The sequence below is a fragment of the Rutilus rutilus genome (assembly GCF_951802725.1).
Source record: "Rutilus rutilus genome assembly, chromosome: 8".
Classification (NCBI taxonomy): Eukaryota; Metazoa; Chordata; class Actinopteri; order Cypriniformes; family Leuciscidae; genus Rutilus; species Rutilus rutilus.
In genome coordinates, this window is record NC_140222.1 from 11,988,456 (window position 1) to 12,009,244 (window position 20,789).

The window sequence follows — 20,789 nt, forward strand, 5'->3', positions numbered from 1 at the left end:
GGACTACAACGAGATACTTCCTGGGTTTTATACGTAACTAACCCATGCAAAAAAGGGGGCATGGCCATATTTCTGCGGCTTTGTCGAAGAGGAAGAGTTATAGTGGAGAGCTAGCCATGCCTTCGAAAGTGTGTTATTTTCACCCAGCTGCCAGGTCTTTTGTGTTCGGGCTTCATACGGACGCTGTAGTTCGTCAACAATGGCTAAAATTTATGTTTGATTATGTTCCTGAAAATTACAATGGTAATTTAGCTCTCTGTGCTGCGCATTTTATGGAAGACAGCTTCCAGAATCTCCAAGAATTCAATGCCGGATTCAACAAGAAACTGTTACTAAAACATGAAGCAGTTCCAACTTTAAAATCAGAGGCAGCAGTTGTTGGGCCACAACCTGTAAGTAAGACTTAATAATTTTAAATGTATTTGCATGTATAATTTCAGATGTAATGTTTTAGTTTTATCAAGGACGTAAACAAATGCGAGCGCTGGCTTTAGTAGCCACTTACACGTACAAACGCGTACAAACATTTTGGACCTGAATTTGTAATTATGTACTAATTTTGTAAATGTATTTTCCATGTATACTTTATGACGTAATTTTTAGATTTGATCAAGAACGTAAACCAGTGCCATCGCTGTTTGTTTATAGCCAGTTAGTTCGATGCTATTTTGTGTGTATAAGACAAACGTGTATAAAGTTCAAAAAATTATATGTAATCGCAACAGCAAACTTCAGCTGCTGAAGTTAAAACAATAACTTTAAAAAACGGTTTTACTCAGTCATTTATTCAGTTATATTAAATGTTTAATCAGGAGAAAACCGTATCTCAAAAGCTATACAAGCAGCAGTAGCATTTTCAAGTAACAGTGTATCGAAATTCTTATATAATAATAGTAGAATAGAATAGAATAGAATAGAATAATAATAATAAAAAATGTACCATTCAGAAACGTTTTGTAAGAGCCGTGTTTGCGGAGGTTGCTTGACTCTCTTCATTGCCGCTTTCTGGGTCTGATTCTGCTGTTACGGCAGTATTGACACCATTATTTACATTTGGCCGAAGCACATGCAACTTTTGTCCGTAAAGTTAATAGGCCTGAAGTTTCCGGACAACATGCACTACGCAGTTTAGCCAATTACAACACACCGGCCCAACTAACCAATCTGAGCCCATTGCCTGTTTCTGGGGGAGTGGTTTCATAGAATCAGGAAGTCAACCAGTCGTTCAAATGACAGAGGAGAAAGCGGCTTACAATAAAGGTGAAATTTATGAAAAATAAGACTTAAAGGTACAATATGCAAGAATTTTGCATTAAAATATCCCATAATCTCAAGGCCAGTGTTATATATTTTGTTAAGTTGATAACTTACAATATCCCAAATGTTCCCAACTATTTTTAAATCGTGAGAAAATTGCGATTTTAGCCAAGGAAACGGGGCGTTAGAGCAGGGGGGAGCTGGGAGTCGCCAGTCAATTGCGTCATATCCGCATTACCCTCGGTTTCCGCTCGTACTGCGTGGAGTCCTGGACAAATGCGGAAGTTGTAGTGTCTATCAAGCAACACACGTTAGCTTGTTTCGTGCAGTCGTTATGGAACACAATTATTCTTTACCGATTGCAGCTGGTTCTGTCGACAAAGCATGCTTAATTTTATATTTTCCAAATGTAGCATTCGGTAATAGTTATGTTTATGTAAGGGAAGTATTATTGCTTTAGATTTGTGTTTAGTTTATTGACATTGTTTATCTGTGTTTATGGCCATGTAAATAAATATAGCATGTGTTATACATAAAGATTAATCAGTATTTTGGCAAATGGTGTGGGTATGTTCGAATGTACTTTTACAACAATTGTTTAGAACACGTAAAACTGCGCCGCGTTATCACAACAATGAATTAGACATACAATTTAGTATTAAACCTTACTACTTCTCTTGCGGTTAATTCATTTTAATGAAATAAAAGTGTGATGAGGTTCAAGAGTCAGGAAGGAAGAAGACAGGGGTCGGCGTGACTGGGACTCGTACTTTATTGAAAGCAAAACAAACAAAAGTCACGCACAACGCACATTCACCGTGGCAACCGCGACGGCACAAAACAGTTCAAAAATGAGAGCTCGGATCCACCGGTTTTCTTTCTCTGCGTCCAATTTTCTCTTCAGTCTCTCTCTCGTTCCAGCGCGCGGCTTAAAAGCGGTCTCTCCACGCGGATCACAGCAATAAGACACAGGTGTTCGTCATTTGCACTTGACCTACTTGTGTCCACTGATCTATATAGAATGACATTGTCATTATATAGATCAGTGCTTGTGTCCCGCTCGTCTCTTCTCTCTCCCATTACAGACCGCGCTGAACCACCACCCCCCTCGCCACAAAAAGCATGTCATTATAAAAAAAGAACTTAACCTCATCCATGAACATGATTTTTCGATTCCCGTCTGACTGATTTACATCCACGGTGGAGTTTAAAACGACAGTTCCCATCATTCCACGCTCCTTCACATCGTCATCAAGCTACGCCGTTGTTGTTGTTTGGAATGTAGCGCCCTCTAGAGGCCAAAAATTCTTGCATATTGTAGCTTTAAAGAAACACAAAAAAAACACGAAGACATGTTATATTGCACCCCATAAACACAATCATGAAAATAAAAAAAAGCAGTAAACCACCCCTTTAATAGAAACAAAACAGAAACATTTGCTTGACCAGCAGGAACAGCAGCACATTGCAAAATTATTTATTTACCCCCAACTCTCTTTGCAGAACACACAGTCCTTGCTCCCCTTGTCTTCCCAGCCATTTCCTCATGCATAATATGTTTTTATTTTTCTCCTTTTCGCTGCAAATCAGTGCACAGACAATTTGGATCGCAAGCTTCTTGCAGGCTATCATTTTTAATAACAATTTCAGTCTCGCACGAGAACTGCGGTCTTACGCACGCGGGATTTTGCGTTATTTCCTTATCACTTCTCGCGTGTTTGGTTGCGAAACGTAGTTTGCGGACCAGACAGAAGTTGTCGGCGATTCTTCCTCCTGAAAGTCATGCAGTGTGAAACCTCCTGTCGCCGATGCACCGTGCAGTGTGAACACACCAGCAACTGAATGTTACCCTGGATAGTCGTGCAGTGTGAAAAGAACAGTGACCCGACTACTTTGAAAATCGTGCAATGTGAACTCGGCATAAGGTTTGCGCTCGTCAATGTACTGGTGTGTGCGCCATTATTAACCGCCCCAAAAAAGCACGTCTTAAACCAGACGCTTCTGGTAAATTGTGTTGATCTTTATGGAAATAATCTGACTGGGTCTGTGTTGTTTAAATTGCGTGTCGACAGTAGCCTAGATCACGCGCAGACCCTTCCACTCAAATCTATGCATTTTTGGAATTGCACTCTCACACTAATTTGCACTGTTTAGTAAATCTGTCCATTAGCATTATGCACTATATGGGTTTAACGATGAGGCAACGACGAAGCAGAGAGAGAATCCACATGGCACTACTTTAATGAAACAAACAGGAAATCCAGGGCAAACAGTGGGACTCGGGACTCGGGACATGGGACAACTACAACGACCGAGAAACAACAACTGAAGCACAGAGGTTACTACAAAGGACTACAAAACATGGCACAGGACAGGAAATAACAAAAGTCCAAACAAGACAGGAATCATGACAATGAAATAACTAACGTGTTACTATCAAAAGATCAGCGAGTGCTTGATGTTTTTCAGTATAGCCTATAGAGGTTTAAAGCAGCTACAGTGACCCAGACTGAAACAGTGAGTGATTTGGCATGTGAATTATTATCTTGTATTCCATTAAATCAAGATACATTTACTTAAGAAGCAAAATTACTTTAGATAAAGGTCTCATTTTTGAAAGTGTTTTTACTGGAATTGTTGTTGTAACTGGAAATGTCTTGTACCCTTATATTGTTAATGTTTCTAATTTAACCATTAACACTAATCCTGGTTATCCACTTTGATCAGAAAACAATGGTCGACCAACTCTGAATAGCATTAGCAGAGCATGTCCAACAGCTGCTCTGGAGACAAAACCTGCCTTAATAAGCTTAGAAAGTCATTGACTTATCTTATGGTGAAAAACTTTTAGGGAGCATTTTTTGTATTCAATACCTGTAACTCGACCCATATATTATACAGGCTGCATTAAAAGGTGTTACTATGGCGTTAACCCTGAGAAATACTAGATGTGATGTTTGTCAGCAGGAGTGTTACAGCACAATGCGCTTTCTTTATTACTTCATTGACTTTATTAGTAACTTCAGCTTGTCAGCTTACTGTTTTCCTTAGTTCTTTCTTTTGGCAGCACTCTTCAGTAAAGGTGTCTTTTGATATTTTTATTTTGTCAGGTACATTTTTTTAAGAAAAGTCATTTTTACCATAAATCAGTTCGAAGTTGATAAAAATGTTGTAGTTTTCCTAACACTAGAGTTTTTTAAAGTTGTTTTAGTAAGACAAATATTGTGCCTTGCACTTTACATTTTTCTTTCTGTTTTCCTTATCTTTAGAATGGAAATGGGAAAAGTTCCTTGAATTACAACGCACATACATTTTTTTTTTCTTAAATGAAACAATAGCATTAACTTTGTATGAATTAGTCTCTGTATGTTTACTGTATGTGATAAATAATATTAAAACACGATTCACTCATAGCGGATGGAATCTGCGTTTCTCTAAAATATTTTTGTGTGTGTTTTCAGTAATAAACGTGGACTAAACTATTACATTGAATCATTGAGTTAGAAATGATTTCCTCACTGATGCACTAAACAAAACTTTCACCAGCAGTTATTAGTGATTGTTACATATTATATCAGACACCACTCAGAAAAGACTCTTAAACTCTTTAAAGAAGATCTCATATTAAATTATGATTTTATAGTAGGAACCACATCAGTTGTATATATATATATGTGTGTGTGTGTGTGTGTGTGTGTGTGTGTGTGTGTGTGTGTGTGTGTGTGTGTGTGTGTGTGTGTGTGTGTGTGTGTGTGTGTGTGTGTTTGATAGCAAAAGCTATATTTTGAATTAAATATGGTGGAACATACCACTAGGTTATAGCTTTAAAGGTGTAATATTAGAAAATTGCTCATTGCTTGGTCAGAGATCCAGTTTGATGATCCAGCTTCAGTCTGTCTCTGAATCTCTCTTTACACTGATCATCTGTACAGATCTTACTCTGATCTCCAGTGATTTCAGTGATGAGAGTGTCATTAAAATACCATTAATTGTGTTGTTTTGGGTTATTTTAAGATCAGTGTCTACTCTAGAGTGACTGAAAAAGAAAATCTTTCTGTCAGGGCTTGGTTGGAGGGAGACAGTTGAAGATCTTGTCTATTTGCAAAGCAGAAAAAGCTTACAGCTCAGGAAAACCACAAGAGTTAGTTACAGCAAACCAAACCACAAATGAATTAAAAACATAAAAGCAAAACACACGTGATGCATATATACATTTATGATATATGAATCAGGATGTGGGTTGTATGATGCACACTATTGTTTAAAATTACCCATGAGACTTGAGTATGTTTGTCTGATGAGTGAAAGTGGGAATCAATGATGTTCTTCTGTTTGTTTTCATGTTGTTATGTTATGTTTCCAGACATATTTCTCTACCTATCTTTAAGATCTGTATAAAAAAAAAATTCATAGTACTTTCCTGGTGTGTTCTGCTGTTGTGAATTACTATCACTGCAGTAACTCTCTGTGAAAATATGTATTTTTTTAATCTAACAAACCAAAGAAGTCTGTCTTTAATTGAGTTAGTTATTATTATTATAAACGTCTTGTTTTGTTTGTTTTATGGAGAGCTTGGTTAATCAGAACAAGAGACCATTGACTACAACTCTTCAAAATGTGTTATCAAATGCCAACAAATATGATATCTATGATACGGGAGGCCGATGTCGCGTTGTGCGCGTGAACTTTCAAGTCGCTTTCAAACACTGGAGCGGCCGCGGCGCAGAGTTGCCATGGAAACGCCGCGGGACCACTGCGACTGGTAAGCAGGAAAACTCCCTCTCTCTCGCTGTTGTTTTCACTGCTTTCAGGTGATATTAGTCTCTAAAATCACACGGATAATACACACAACTGTTCTTGACACTTCTCTTACTTGTAATTGATACGCTTATGTTGAATATTTACTTTTATAGACATGGTTTTGTGTCTTCGGAAAAAGTCTGTTAGCATCTCAACCGTTTTCAGAAGAGGTAAGTTAAGCTAAGTTAACGTTAACTCGGTTGAGCTTTTGTTTATGAAAGTGTATGAGAGGTTTTGTAAAGGTTTTACTTGGAAGTGAGCTAATTTATTTTACACAAACGTAAACATAAACGTATGTAATCGGTGACGTCACTTACATGGAGTGAGAAAATTGGTTGAAACTAGCTCAATGGTAAACAAATATTGATAAAAAAATGTTCTGTGATTTCAGCAGCAACAAAATAACCCATAACAGAGGGAAAGCTCCACGACTTCAACATTTCTGAAGAAAGCTGCTGCCGGAGAAGTAGGAAATACAGGTAGGAAATCCAAAACTAAAGAATTAATTATTGATTTTAGGAAACAGAGCCCCCCTCTTCCCCTCACTATCATTGATGGCCAACCTACTGAGATAGTACAAGAATACAAGTACCTTGGCACAATAATTGATAGTAAGCTATGTTTTGATAGCAGCAGCGAATGTATTTTTACTGTAGACTGAGGAATTTTAACATTGACCCCACTTTGATGAGAATGTTTTATTCTTGTTTTATTGAGTCTGTTTTAACCTTCTGTTTTATCTGCTGGTGTGGTTCCTTGTCTACAAAAAAACGATTAGAGAGTATTGTTAGGACGTGTAGCAAGATTGCAGGCATTAACTTTCCCCCTCTCTCACACATTTACTCCAACAGAAGACAAAAGAAGAAGGCAGCTGACCCTAGTCATCCTTTGTCCTGCCAGTTCAAGCTACTTCCCTCAGGCCGTAGGTACTCCATGCCCAGATGCAGGTCAAATAGATTCAGAAACTCATTTCAGAAAAGCATTTCACCTCTGCTGTAGCTTAGGCCTATATATAATATAGCTTAGCTATAGCTTCTTACTTGTAATAAACCTGGCATTATATTGTTGGCTCTGTGACAAATGGTTTGTTGTGTTCCTAGATCCTTCAATGTTGATGCCCTGGCCTCCACCGTAGCAGAGTTGGGCGGATCATCATCTCTAAGGCGCTATGAACCATATGATTAGTAAGTAAAACTTCAAACATACACTAATGTCAAACATACACTAATTGTGTTGGTAAAAAAATGATGTTTTGAAAGAAATCTCTTATGTTCACCAAGACAGCATTAAAAACAATAATATTGTGAAATAATATAACAAATTTTAAATAACTGTTTTCTATGTGAATATACTGTAAAATGTAATTAATTCCTGCGATCAAAACTGAATTTTCAGCATCACAGCTTCTTATGATCCTCCAGAAATCATTCTAATATGATGATTTGACGCTCAAGAAACATTTATGATTATTACCAGCTTTCATTTTCTCAAAGGCGTAGCAGGATACCCAGGGCTTGGTTTACACCTATCACAATTTCTAGCCACTGGGGGACCATAGGCAGGCTAGGGGAACTCATATTAATGTTAAAAAACCTCATAAAGTGACATTTTCATGCCATGGGACCTTTAAGCGTTTTCTACCAGTTTTCTATGTGAGGAAAACGCTTAACTGTACATAGTAGTCTATTTTTAATTAGTATGGTGTTTACTGAGTTATCATTTATTTATTTTAATATCACTGTCTATGCGGTAAGTCACGTTCTGCGAGTGCAAATCTCTAAATTCAACTTTGGACTTGTATTTTACAGGGGACAAGTTCTCAAATTCACATCTTTATGCTCTCGAGTTTTGCTACTCTTTTACTTTCATAAATAACCTTCCTGATAATGTTCGGGGCTCAGACACACTCTCCCAATTTAAATCTAGACTAAAGACAACTCTTTAGCCAAGCATTCAATTAACACATCTCATAATCTTGTTTTAAAGTTAATATGTGATGAAATAGCAAAAAGTGCACATGATCATCTTTTGCCTGAAATAATATGACAGCAGCTATGCTAATCTTTCTCCTGTTGCTTCCCTGTTTCTATCTCAGGATGCTCAGCAAGTTCACTAGAGATTACAGCAGCTCCAGTGTGGATCCAGCCTCACTTGTGAAGACTTCTAATGACACCAACACTCACAAAGACTTCAGATGATGGCAACTACAGATGGACACAAAACTGCCAGATATTAAGGTGGGTTTATTAATTATAAGGGCTGGATTTCCCGAAACCTTCTTAACGCTTCGTCGTTCCTAAGTTATACCTTAAGCTGTACCTTATCGTTATTACGTGTTTCCCGAAACGTTCTTGGTTATTGTACCTTCTGTAAGTCATACGTTTGGATATTTCCCCACCAGTGTGACAACACCGGTAATACCATAATAGAAGTGACGCGCATGCGATGCAGCGTGCTTGTTTTTCCAGGCGCGCATATGCCACAGCGAGATGAAAACATCTCAACTTTTCAGAATGCCACAAGCGCACCGCAGGTCATGTGACAAAAACCAACCGATCAGCTTTGGCCTTTCCGTAACAACATGGAAAACTCGGCCGAACAGCTGATCATAGCTGTACAGGGCGAGTTTTTATTTCTCATCTCCATAAATATATCTAGTAGTAAAGCTAATGCAAAGGCTAGAAATCAATTAATCCTTTGCTGATACTTCCTCGTCATCATGGAGAGCGCAGTTCATGGTTGCATAGCAACGACAGACGCCACGGGAGAGCAAGTGCTTGTAGAAAGGAGAGAGCGCTTTCCACACATTTTAGACGCAATATGTGAACGGCCCCTAATTCAGGATAAATTGAGAATCTATTTGGTTTAAAATCGTTTTTGTTTTGTTTAAAATGGAGATCACGATAACATACATCAGAATAACATGTTCCAGTCTATTTAAAAAAAAGATACTCAATTGAATCATTAATTCACACACTTTTAAAACCAATTAATTCAGTGTCTCATTCATAAACACCTGGGCTGGGTTTCCCGATAACGTTGTCTCTTAGCGTGCTACGAAGACTCTTAAGGTATAACTTAACTAAAGGTATACCATTTATAGGCGTGTTCCCCGAACCATACCTTAGAAAGCTGCTAAAGATATTCCTTCTTACGTGTGACGTTACCCAGTGCTGTCCGTGGCGATGGTGCTGAATCTGCTGATATCGATGGCTTGAGAATCAATTATTCACTTGTGCAGGGGCTGCTTCACTGCGTTATGTGAGAAAGCGGTGCTCTTTATAAAAGCAATTCAGAAATATACGCGGGTTGGGTGAGAAATACGAACCCATGAGAAACAGTTAGCATCTACTTACAACTTAACTGACAGTATGCTTTCACTGGCCTTTGAAAGCACTCCGCGGACGGCGCCGTCTTTTAGAACAACTATTCGCTGTATCGCTGCCATAGTTTGAGCAAACTCCCCACCACAATCATTCCCTTTTAATAGACTATTAAACCTATTAAACTATTAAATGGTTTGCCAGCTGATGTACCTTTGATTGTTGTTAGATTTTTAATTATATTATCCAGTGTAATGACAATTTTATTCTTAGCTTTAGTCCTAACTGCTTTTTCTCATTGTTTTTCACTCTGTTACAGGTTGCCAGGAAGAATCCTTCTCTACATTGTTGCTGTTCCTTTTTGATCCCTTTTCTCCTGGAGTTCTTTCTGGTGTCATTAAAATGTCTTAACTTGAATTGTGTCTGTTCATTATACTAGAGACAGTTACACACAAAATTAAGAAGATATTTTTCAATGTCAGTATAGCCTACTTTTTACATATTGGATAGTCAAGTAACTCCAAGGCTGTATACATGTACATAGACATTGAGGGGTACAAGTCCTATAATTATACGTCAATAATAACAATAGTATGTCAATAGTTAGAAATGGCCAAACTGGAAATTCAATATTGGAAATTCTTGCTCCTCTCTGTTTTTAGGATGGCAAAAAGGTTTAAAAGTTACATTTTAGGCTGGTCTACCTTACAGCGACCATCCAAATAGATAGCCAATCAAATCATAGAAGGCGGGGTTTACTGTTCACTGAAGCAGAGCATGTATTCCAGCAGTTTAACGTTGAAAGAGTGCGAGGTAAGATGGAACTGTAAAACTACTCCACTTTTTTTTCTTGATTTATGGCCATTTTTAGGGATGAAAGTTGCATGTGTTCAGTATCAAAGCTATTTTATCAATTTAAGTCTCGGGGCAATGTTGACTACAGTTTATGTGCTGCTGAGTGAGTGTTGCAGCGCGATCTCGGCTGTGTGTGCGTGCGTGCGTGTGTTCGTGCGTGCGTCAATGAAAGCAGCGCATGGTGTCTAATGTAAGGAGTAGCCCGAAAGGTCCGACCTATATAAATAAAGGTCCTATAAAACCCATGCAGAGCTGCCAAAAGATTTACAGCTTTGCATCGTTCAAACATCGGCCGGAGATCATTTGCGATCAAAGGCCGACGTCGAGGCGACATATTGCCGATGAGCAAACGATCTCTGAGCGACATCGTGCCGATGGAACTTTGTACATCGGGCCAACGTCGGCCCGACGTACGTGTGCTATCTGGACTTCCCATCACTACGAACCACTGAATATCATGTAAGACTGAAAATACTGGTCGAGGCCCGGTCTATGGACCTCCCCATGCAGCCTCACTTTCTCTCGGAAAACAACTAGGAACTCACACAAGAACATGGTTTAATGTGAATATTTAACATTGATTGTTATGTTTTTGGTGTCATTTGAAATGTCTCAAAGTGAGTGGTACAGATATCTCATATCCAGATAGATAAAATAAAAGGAAATAAGGTTTATAGAAGTTTAGAGAAAACTGGTTCAGAGATAAGGCCAGATAATGCCACCCCCCTTTTGTTGGATAGAAGCCATTTGAGGGTGGTCTCCCCCATCCCCTATGTCACCTGGTCAGACAGGATAAAGAAAGGTGTTCGTGCTCTCTCTCAATTCTTTGGCTGGACAGGAGTTGAATAGGTGGTCTCTCTCTCTCTCTCTCTCTCTCTCTCTCTCTCTCTCTCTCTCTCTCTCTCTCTCTCTCCCTTTCTCTCTCTCTCTCTATCTCAGAACAAGCTGGGTAAGATTATTTGGTGTAACCAATGTATAACCATGTTCTAGATATTTGAATTGATTGTGGAATTGATCTCGGATATCTGAAATATTAAATTGTTACATGTGATTATTCTAACTGATTTTGACATTGTTCATTTAATGGTTAAAAGGAATAGTCAAACATTCGCTCACTTTTAGTGAGGCACAGATATTATTAAAACATTTCATTTATGGAGTCAGATGAAATTACGAGAGAATACATGATTAATGTATTGCATTTAACCAACCAATACTTTGCCTCGAGAAAAGGACAGTAACACGTTAAGACCTTCCGCGCTGGTTGGATGCCGGACTTTGGGCCGATTTAGCGCGAGCTTACAATCACAACAGGTGCTGTTCACAATGTTATTAACACATTAACGCATTCCTGTTGAGTTCACATGTGTTCTGATGCATTTCCTTAGAAAACCCACCAGATGGAGATATTTATCAATTAAATCAATATAAATAAATTAAAATAAAAAGAAAGCTCTAAATATCAGTCAATGGTATTGATTGAGTTGATTATCTGATTGCTCTCTAATAATAAAATCTTACAGGTTTGAGATGAGGGTGAGCGTGAGTAAATTATGACATAATTTTCATTTTTAGGTGAGATAACCTTTTAATATTGAGTCAATTTAATATCGTCACAAAATGGCAGAACCTTACACACAAAGACAAAACTTATAACAACAACATTTTGACAAAATCTGCAGTTACAAAATCTGTAATTATTGTTTTGTTTTTTGCTTTGGAATTGTCAAACAGCATTGACGTATTCAGTAGGCATACTTTATGTAGTAAAACTGTTTTGTGTAAAGCAGAAGTCAAACTAGTAGGCCTTTATCGCATCACAATAGAACGCCGGCAGTAGCCGTCAAAAATAGCTGAAGCAGAGTACTGCGTCTTCCGGTTAATGCGTTCGACATGGCTGCCTGTAATCGCTGGACAACTTCGCTCTCGCATCTCCCAAAAGTTGGCCAAGACGATGTGGTGCGACTCGTAAATGAACACTCAAAGGTAAAATCATCCAAGTTGGAGAAAGGATACAAGTTCTTCTACGAAAATTTTGTCTTCAATTATAGAGGTAAGTAGCTTGAATTCTGTTCTTTTGGCGAGTTATCGCTAGCTTGTTATGTTTAATAAGCTATTCGTCAGCTTGTTAGATAGCTTCAAATACAAAAAAAAAAAAAAAAAAAAAACGTATCCTATTTGAATAATTCGAACAATGTGTCTGATTATTAATGCTATCAAGATTTTTTTTTTTTTTTTGCTTTCACTTGAGTATGTCAGTGTCAGTGGTCATTAAACTTTTGCCTGAGGAGCCCCAAAGGCTCTAGCTAACGTTAATGGCCCGATGTTTTGATGATCACTTTGGCCACATTAACGTTCCGAAATGCCGTTGCGGCAGTTTAAGAATCACAGCCTAAGGTTAAGTTGTATGTGGTTAAACAATGAATCCTTTTTCAGTATGATGTGTGACTATTCCCCCTTTTTAATGCAGTGTCAGATTTAGTGAGTGAGGAAGTGGTAGTGCAGGCGAGCATGCTACCATTCTATGCGAAAGAATGAAGAGCCACATACACTTAAGGTTACATTGCTTGTCAGGAAGTTCAGGCCGAAATCATGCTCTAGTTCCTAACTTACTCGTCAACATGCGTTATTGGCTTTCTGTAGTCTTTTGTTTATCAACAGGACATCATGTGGATAGTAGCCTAATCTTTCTGATCCTTGATGGATTTCATCAGATTTACAGTTTGGATCCAGACAGTGCTACAGTACCAAATTACCCCACACTTGTAATGTGTAGTGAATAGAGCATGGTTTCAGACCTATAAAGGTTCAGGTGCATTTGTTCAGTATGTTTTTGTTCCATATATCTGCTGTTGCAGATGTAGGCTACCTTTTTTTTTTTTTTTTGCGGTTGCCTTAATTTTGTTCAACCTAGTTTACAATAATGTTCCTAGTGTCAGATAAATGCTAATTACTGTATAGGCTAAACATCCAAACTTTCCCTCAAGTATATGTTCTCCATTTCTAGATTGTGCTGCATGCCGTTAGACCTGTGGAGTTAAATGGATGCTCCTGCTCGTGTGCTGCTGGAATGGCTTTATGCAACCATGTGGTTGCACTCCTGTTCCAAACAGCTCACTACAGCACCATGGGGCTGAAAACTGTGCCAACCCCACTGTCGCCTAAATAGATGTCGCCTTGGCTACTGCAGTTCATTGGAACGAAACCGTAGCCAAGCGACATCTATGTATATATCTATACCCGCCCGCGTCGTCTGATCATTTGGACGTGTGCTGTGTTCAAGAGATAACAACGATATAAATACTGTTCGTTTTCTCACACAAACCGCTCGTTTCGTGTCTTAGGCCATCAATGTGTACTTACGATGGGGAATTGTTTTAATTTGGACTGTGCTTGTGTTTTGAGACAGTGACCATCGACCTGCATTATATGACTGACAGACAAGAACGGTTTGACCTAAAAATATCAAAATTGAAACTACTGCGGAAACAAAGACACCTACATCTTGGATGCCCTTGAGGTAAGCTAAAACATATCAAAAATTAATTTCAAAGTGAACTATCCCTTTAAGACATTCATTCATCTATTTTCATACTGCTCTTACAATAATAGACCATGGTTTTACTACAAATAAAATAAAAAATAAAACAACATGTTGATAGTTAAATCATGGTAACCAAAAATCAGCCATGGTTTTGCTAACCATATTTTAACCATGTTTATCAGTAAAAATTTGGTAAAATTCAGTTTAAAATGTAAATTCAACCGGTATGAAATATGATCAGTAAGAGAAAAATACTGTTAATGAGAAGACGAGCACTGGACTGCGTCAGGTTAGTTTGGAAATAAATGTATTTATTATTCAGAATGCACATTTGAAAGGGAAATATATTTACAGGAGGAACATTTCAACTAGTTGAAGATATAATGTAAACATCCTCAGCATCGCGTCTAGGACAACTCGAGGTGTCGCACACCAGATGCGCACTTTCTCAGTTTATGGCCAGCAATATTGTTGTTTAAGCACATTATGGAATTAAGATAATGTCTGTACTATGTTATGATTAAACCTGAATCCGATTATGCATTATTATTATTGCTGAAAGTCCGATAACATCAGCAATTTTCAAATGAGAACATGCAGATAGTGCTTTATATAAGATTAACTGTCACTTGTAAATCATTGGCAGTTATTAACTGATGAATGGTTTCTGTTACTTGTGTTTTTAGGACCTCTTCCTGACCCGACGGTGTTGTCAGTTGGAGCCCAACTACGCAACCATCAGCCACAACCTGGCATTTGCAAAATCTTATGCGGCCTCTCTGACCTGACTTTAGTGGACTCTAAATTTGGACTAGTCCCTCGAGGTTCAGTTCTTTCTTATCACTGTACATCAGTAATACCCCGAGAAATCATTAAGCATCCAGAAGCCCCCTCATTCCCACAACTTCCATTAATTAGTGGCTACACATTAGAACGGCATCTACATTTTGTCCCCAATTGTCATCAGTTTTATCACATACAGAGTTTAGAACTAACCCATGAATGTGCAAGTATCATCGAAGAGAATACAAGGGGGCAGTCGGAGAATCCTTTGTGGAAGGAGTCCGACAGCCCCGTCTAACTTCCAGTAAATTCGGCGAAGTTTGTAGCGTTAGAGGGGAGTCATCTAGTCAGGCTCTAGCAGCCAGGATCATAAAGGGGGTAAGGCAAACACCTGCCATGAAAAGGGGTATTGACCTTGAGCCAGAAGTTTTACAACAGTACAGTGACCTTTGCAATGTCAGTGTCGTTCCTTCTGGATTCGTTGTGAATCCTAATGCGCCTTACCTCGGTGCTAGCCCTGATGCCAAAGTGTATGATCCCACTGCAAATCCACCCTTTGGGTTAGCTGAAGTGAAATGCCCAGATTTTAACAGTATAACAGAGGTTACACATGTGAAGTTTATTGGTGGTCAGGCCAAACTAAAAAAAAATCACAAGTATTTCTGGCAAGTGCAAGGCCAGTTAGCCATAACTGGTTTAAAATGGTGTGATTTCATTACATCCACACAAAGTGACCTCACAGTAGAGCGAATTTGGCTCGACGAGTCGCTGATCAGTGAAATGAAAGATAAACTTGATCTATTTTATTTTGCCACATATATGGAAACGTACCTGAAACTAAAGTAAACCTATACATCCCCCCCCACCACACACACACACACACACACAAACAATTGGGATCTCTTTCTGATTTTATTTATGGAACGGACATACCTACTCTCTAATCATCACCACCACCACATGCATGTGCGCACGCGCACACACACACACACACACAAATGTTCCCACACACGTGTACTTAATCCATTAACGAATTGTTTAAATTGTAAATTAAATGTATGTAAATATAAATGTAATATGATTTTGTTGTGTGTATAAATGTTACGTTATTGTATTAATTTTCACATATTTTTTTTTATTTTTATAATAAATGTATATATGTCATGCTATATATATAATATATATATATATATGAAAATAATAAATGCTATGTCATGTTTTAATGCAATAAAATGTAAACCAAACAAATCTGAATCATTCATCTTATGCCATGTTTTCACACTGGGACATCACCCTTCACATCCAGAGGGCCTTGGTAGTTGGACATTAAGCAACAAGTTGCCCATAGCTGATTGACGGACCCTGAAAGGGTCAAAGGAATGGTTGTGTCCCAGATATGGTATTCCTTCACTCTTCTGATGGCTCTCTCCACCAGGATTCTTAGTCAGGCGATGTTCTGGGTTTTTTTTGTGTCCTCTTTGCTGAACCTCGTGCCTCTTTTGAAGGGGGGGATTATGAGGGTTGCTCCAACATCAGACAGCATCTGGTCAATGACAAAGCCTTTATCAGCCATGCACGCATCTCCAGGCTCAAACAGGCTGAGGATCCCTGACTGGCGTGTAATTTCTCGATCTGATATTGAACCTGTGAAAAGCTTTGAGATAAAGGTGATAACACCACATGGGGCAATGCCAATTAGACCTTTGAAAGTATTGGTGTTCTTGTAGGAGGAGAATGTTTCTGACTGGAGGGTAAGTGATGATGGTGCCTCACATCTGATTTCTGTGCAGTCCAGAATAACACGCACGTTCGGGCAGTACTGTGCAAACTTTGGTGGCATTGTTGCTTGCACCTGTTCCCTTGTCATCCAGATTGGCACTGATCCCAAAACAATGAATAGATAGTTGGCCCATGTAATTATTATTCTACTCACTGTAGTGAGACTAATGCCAAATATGTCGGCAATCACCTTCTCCTTCATACCAACGGCAACTCGACAGCAGTTAAGAAACAGTTCATCCACAAGTGCCAGCCTCCGGTTCGGGCTTGGTTTCTCCAATGCCATGACATCGCTTGCCCTCTGAGCTCTGCTCCAGTAGACTAGCCTAGATGCTGAGGGGGCAACCGATTCCCAAAACGACCAAAACACCTTCTCTGGTTGAAAACGGGTGTAGAACCGGAATTCCTCGTCAGTGGCACAGTATCTGTTGATGTTTAGTGTGTATGACAGGTCCCTCAGTTGTCTTTCTAAACTCCTGACCTTAGCCTCCAGTTGCCTGATGGTTTCGGTATCAGCATCTAGTCCACCTGCGGAGTCGCGGGTGTAATTGTGATCACTGGCGGGTTCTTGATCCTCCGCGACTGTAGGCTGTTCATCTGCGTTCTCTATAGCAGAGTCGCTATTCTGAAACTCTTCAACTAACGTTACTTCAAAACGCGCATTAACCCGATCGAAAACTGACTGGCGAAGCACACGAGTCTCCCCCCAGCTGTTCCACGAAAATCGGCTTGGCGTAGTACCGGATTTTAGTCTCCTCCGCCCACTTTTCGAGACGTAAATGCTCTCCTCGTCAAAGTGCAAGCTGCACACAAACGTACTACCCCGACTTATATTGAACGAAGGACCTTCGTCCCTCCTTATCAATCTCACCCAAGCCTTGCGGAGATGTTCGTCCTTTGGGAAGTCATGGAAGCTAAGGTATGGCTGTCTTTGTTTTGACGTTGAACAACCCGGTACACTGCAATAGCACCGGCGAGAGGAGGCAGCCATAGCATAGTTTATCTGGTAACTAAGTAACCACCGGAAGTGCGAGTACACTGCTTGGCGATTTCGAACGTTGCGAAACCAGGAAATGCGATAAAGGCCTGTTTCATCTAAACTAATGGGGGGGGAAATGCCCTTTAAATTAGACTTGAACGTCCATAACCCTGTCAACATTCCTACATGCAAAGTGAAGCATTCACTTGACTGGTAAGAAAGTGTGGTGTTTAGGGAAATCAATACGTGGAGCTTTGAAGCTTCCTGTTTGAAACAATACTAACTTACAGTAATGCCACGTGTTCATGCAGAACCTATATTTGTCCACGCATCAGGTCAAACCACATTTTTGTACAGGCATAAATAGAGAGAAAGAGAAAAGGGAGCTGTAAATACACAGTTTTGAGGCTTTAAGAGTCGAACTTGAAAATGCTTAAATGCTTCGCAAATCCATCTCACTTCAAACCCCTCAGAATGATCCTGCTGTGTGTCCGCCGGGATGTCCAAATAATACTTAAATTGTACAAAATTGTTAAATGCCTGGCTGAGAATAAAAATCTGAAGTTTGTATATCATCAATAGTTTTTAATGTGTGCTACATGTGGTGATTCTCAGCAGTCTCCACAGACTCAGCTAAGGTTATCATAAGAGGTTCCTAGTGATTTTGGCGCTTTTCCACTGCATGGTACGGCACGGTTCGGCTCGGCACGGTTCGGCTCGGTACGATTCGACTCGCTTCGCTTTTCCACTGCGTAGTACGACTCGACTCGGTACGGCACGGTTCGGTTCGCTTTAGCTCGGTTGCTTTTCCATTGCAGTTAGTACCGCTTCAAACTGGGTGGGACTGATCGTTATAGTTGCCGCCTCTACTGCCATGACATCATCGTAAACGCGCCACATTTCAAACGCACAACACAGGGGATGGTGCTCTTGATTCTCGGCATGTGGATGTTTTTAAATTAAATTAAACGTTCTTATAATGGTTTACTATATGGAAGGAAAATTCTTAACGTGTAATTAAACGTTGCGTTCATATTCTGGGCTCATCTGATTTTTTGTAAATAGCATAGCCTACTTTGTTATGATTTTAGTATCATAATGATTAATAAATGCATGCACAATTATCCGTGAACTTGATTTGAACAAATGCCTTTCAACTTGTGTGTGCAAAATTCAGAATTAAACGAATGTGCAGCAATCTTTACAAATAGAGAGTCTAGGCCTAATGTACTGTTTTAAACTATAGCCTACTGCCATTAAAAAAGCGCATTTAGTTAATGTTATGTTATTTTTTTCCATCTGCCTATGTTGATTATGAAAAGTGAACAGCACGAGTAGAGAGACATGGAGCGAGTCAGACATAATTTTGACCACTTCATTAAGTTTTGTTTTGTAGAAAGCCTTTCTTTAAAGTGAATTTCGTTTTGTATAAATTGTATCTTAATTTTAATAATTTTTTCATCAAACAATTGCCTGGATTGAATAAATAAGATGCAAAATAGACAATTTAACCATTGAGGTGCCTGAGCGGTCACTTGCATTGTACGTTAACTGGAGCGCATCTCATCCTCAAATACACATAGCTTGAAATGTCTTTAAACAAAATAATTCAAAACAAAAAGAAATAGGCTACTCTCTTATGTAATCCATTATGTGCATTTCTCTCTATAGGCGCGTTTACTACGAATATGGCGATCTTGACGAGACAGACACTGTACCATGCACAGACACTGACAGAAAACACTATTTTATAAATAAAAATCAGTGCACGCGTTTTAATAAAATTAATACTTTAATTGTGATCATTAAAATAATTGAAAATTAAATATTTTGTGGCCAAGTTTTGCTCATTTATTAATAGATATATATAGGCTATATAGGCCTAATTTTATTAAATTGAACAAGCGTAAAATTCAGCATTCAATCAAATATTCAAAAAGACTTAATAATAATGTTATTTCAACATAATATCTCGTTATTTCGACATAATGTGCGTGCAACAAGCAAGATGTGCGTTTGTAAATCCGGGGACGCGTGCACTGATTTTTATTTATAAAATAGTGTTTTCTGTCAGTGTCTGGCAAAGATGACGTTGACGATCGCCATATTCGTAGTAAACGCGCCTATAGAGAGAAATAACATTATTATTAAGTCTTTTTGAATATTTGATTGAATGCTGAATTTTGCGCTTGTTCAATTTAATAAAATTAAAACTTTAATTGTGATCATTAAAATAATTGAATATTAAATAATTTGTGGCCAAGTTTTGCTCATTTATTAATTTTATATATATATATATATATATATATATACACATATGTGTGTGTGTGCCCTCAGCACATGCGTTAAAAATTATCCGGCGCCGCCCCTGACTGCAAGAAACAGTTTGCAAGAAACTTTTTAACTGCAAGACACTACAGCGTTGGCTGTTGTCTACTGGCTATTTAAATCTAGCGGGTTTGTCTCGTGCATGGTCTCGTGTCGCAAATAGTGACGATTCTGTCTGACCAATCAGTGATCTTCAGTGTTTTCACGTCACATTTTAGTATCGTACGGTACGCTTGGAACCTCAACAGAGGTGGTACCATTTAAAGCGAGCCGAAGTGAGCCGTACCGTACCGTACCATGCAGTGGAAATGCGCCATAAGTGAGCCGTACCGAACCGAGCCGTACCGTACCATGCAGTGGAAAAGCGCCAAAGCGTGCCGTACCGAACCGAGCCGTACCGTACCATGTAGTGGAAAAGCGCCAAAAGCACCACACAGCTGGATCTGGTAAGAAAAAAAAAAAACTTCTCATGGCGACAGGTGCTATGTGTGATTTGGGCAACTCATAAAATATGTACGTATAATTTTACGAATTCATTCAAGTGAGGTTGTATAAATTCTTACGAATTAGCCACCTCATAAAAATATGTACCAATTGCAGTGAGACCAGGTTGGTCCATCTGTTTGTCTGTCGCAGACCTTAAAATATACAGATCTGGTTCAATTATCAGACGGAAGATGATCAGATCTTGGTCTTCCTATGATAATTTGAAGAACAAGATCTTGATGCTGAAATCTGGTTTCACTTCCTTGAACATTGCAAGATTGGGTCAAGGGTCTGCAGTCACCTTACTGCTCTTGTTTGTAATTGCACTTACGCATTATTGACAATGAGTTATAGGGGGAAAATGAGTTTTATTGAATCTTTTCCCGGTCATTAACATGTTATAACCAACTGGAAGCATTAAAACCAAGCAACAACAGCTATTAAAACTCAAAAAAACAATTTAAATAGTTAATACTTTAATTACCAGATGAATGGCCATTATATCAAGCAACTGCCCATATGCAGGGCTGACGGAGGAATCTTAATATCACGGCCTACTACCATCACATCAAGCTCCACAGAGCTGGATCTCGCCATCAACAAGTTCTCTGCTAGAATCTAGCAGAATCTAACAGATCACTTGAACTGGCAAGAG

The 20,789-nt window shown here is 38.9% G+C and overlaps 1 long non-coding RNA gene across 1 annotated transcript; it reads left to right on the plus strand.

Moving 5' to 3' along the window:
- The first annotated feature begins 5,946 nt into the window (after positions 1-5,946).
- On the plus strand, positions 5,947-8,279 carry LOC311295148. The gene is made up of 5 exons (XR_014628193.1): positions 5,947-6,019; positions 6,449-6,536; positions 6,909-6,979; positions 7,158-7,241; positions 8,153-8,279. It is a non-coding gene; the product is annotated as an uncharacterized lncRNA (long non-coding RNA).
- Positions 8,280-20,789: the final 12,510 nt, after the last annotated feature.